Source organism: Triticum aestivum, chromosome 2B, assembly GCF_018294505.1.
Source record: "Triticum aestivum cultivar Chinese Spring chromosome 2B, IWGSC CS RefSeq v2.1, whole genome shotgun sequence".
In the NCBI taxonomy this organism is placed as follows: Eukaryota; Viridiplantae; Streptophyta; class Magnoliopsida; order Poales; family Poaceae; genus Triticum; species Triticum aestivum.
The window spans coordinates 103,594,639-103,597,068 of record NC_057798.1 but is presented as its reverse complement, the minus strand read 5'-3'; the positions used below and the strand labels follow the sequence as shown (position 1 = coordinate 103,597,068).

General features: G+C 39.8%; 1 pseudogene; it reads left to right on the top strand.

Annotated features, from left to right (window-relative positions):
* Positions 1-1,884: 1,884 nt before the first annotated feature.
* Positions 1,885-2,430, top strand: part of LOC123039045 (uncharacterized) — a 2,527-nt pseudogene continuing 1,981 nt past the window's right edge.

Below are 2,430 nucleotides of genomic sequence, written 5' to 3'. Positions count from 1 at the left end.
CTGGTCGCCAGACTGTGTCGGCAATCGATCGAGCTTGGCGATTCTTCGATCAATTTGTGGTTTCTAGTCTAGGGCTTTCTCCGGTGTTTCACTAGCTATGGTCGGGTACGTCTGTTTGGTCGTGGTATATAAATAGGAGCGGTCGACGAGGATAAGTTACACATATGGTAAGTATTCTACGGCCATATATTCTCAATTATAGTACTTACTCCATTCCTAAATATGTCTTTTAAAATATAGTACTACTTACTTCATTCTTAAATATATGTCTTTTTTAGAGATTTCAATATAGACTACATACAAAGCAAATTAAGTGACTCTATGCCTTGAAATGTGTCCATATACAACTGTATGTAGTCCCTATTAAAATCTCTAAAATGTCTTATATAAATGGAGGGAGTACTTTTAATTATTCCCAATGGGAACGTCTTGGTAGGATCTCTACTCTATATGGTACCGAGGAATAATTCATCAAATCTAGGTGATCTCATGCTTAGAGGCCGCATTTTTGTTTTGCGAGTTACTAGATCATGATCGTGCGCGTTACTGCGTTCGTTCATTTTTTGAGAAGTTAGAGTATTGTGTAAATATTTGAAAAGATAAAGAAAATATATTTACTTAAAATACCCCAATATTAGACAATGATACAAATATAATATGATAGTAAGTAATACTTGCTAAGGGGTCAAACTTTGATGCCCATCCTGTTGTGACATCACCATGACAGGTCAAATGACACAAAAGAAATAAGCATGTATAAAATATAAATACCCACCGAAGCTTTAAAGGATAACCAACATAATTTCAAGAGTAACATTTTCAGTGTTTCATAGGCATATACAACAAGTTACAGTTTTCACAGTGAATAATGGTTTTCTTACAACATAACACATAAAATATCAAAGAAGAGTAAAAGAAAATTTAAGTTTTTTTAGACATATATTAGTGAGAGACAATTTTCACAAAAATGTGTTTGTTTGAGATTCCCTCTTTACACCTCATATCGGATAGTTAATATGATTATGGTGTGGCTTACATAATGAGTGCTAGAGAGAATTGAATGACTTAAGCTGCGTGCTTTTTCTGTCCATCGAACTTTTCAGGGCTCAAAACCTCTCTATGGTTTCTGAAATATCTGATGGTTCAATAACAAAATGGTCATCTACGCATACTAAATTGGACAAAGCAGCATGGTTAGTAGTGCAACGTGGGCAACTATTGCAAACCAGACCCATAGTGCGATTCGAACTTGTGTTTCTCACTTTCCGAGAATATATATTGAAAGGATAACTATTGACATAAAGACTTTTTTTAAGGAAATAATGGGAGACTTACTACAGGTGCATATATGAGATAGGCATTCCAACCTCACCAACTGAGAGACACAAAAACGGATGAATTGATTATGTCAAGGCTGCCACCAAAGAAGCATATCCAGACGAGACTAATGCATACATTTGATTTGCATATGCTTCTTGGCATGCCTAACTTAACCCCAACAAAAGGCGATGGGCATATGTCCGCATGTGCATCACACAGGACACGAGGTAAAACTCCTCCACCACCCAGTAACCATCGGTGGTGACACTGAGGTCGGCACGCTTGCTGATGCCCCCGCCCGCGATCTGGCTCTAGAACCCGGTCTTGCTGAGGAACTACCATGTGTCATGTGTGTTCACCTGCGCGGCTGCTAGACGGCGTGTACTCCCGCGTGAGCACGTGGGGGTCAATGCGGTAGACATCGTCAAAGAAGATGTACCCCCGGGCGTCAGGCATCTCCTTGTCGCCGGCGATGCACCGGTTAGGAATCCCAAGCTCTCCTTCCACGTCGGGCTGAAGTAGACACCGAGGGGCAGCGGCTGCGGCCGGAGATGGTTGTTCGCCATGGCCACGGTGGTCCCTATGGCGCTGGTGGCGATGGAGGTTGGTAGCTCAGTTTGCTTTCTTGGTTTCTTGATGACCATTGAGTCAAACGGAGCAGGGTGGAGGGGGATCGAATGTGGGGAGCGGGCTAGGCTTAAATGCAGGGCGACACACTTGTGGGGAAAGTCCTATCGGCTGATCTGGCCCAGGCCCATTTGCTGGTTTTCTTGTTTGGGTTTGCTTGAATACACATTCTAACACACATGAACTGATTCTTGAAAAGCACACACACACATGAACTTATATTCTCCCCTAAAAAAATGCTAATATTCTTCCCCAAAATAACATGAACATATATATTCTAACATAGACAACAAATATTATCAAAGGCATGAACAATTTTTCAAAATATATGATTTTTTTCATACAGATTTACTGTGTTTTAATACGCTATGAACATTTTTTATTTCATACACATGAGTTTTTTATTACATTTTCTTGGCAACAACATGGCAAAAATATAAAACATTTCTACATATTTGGAATATATTTTATAGTGATTGAACA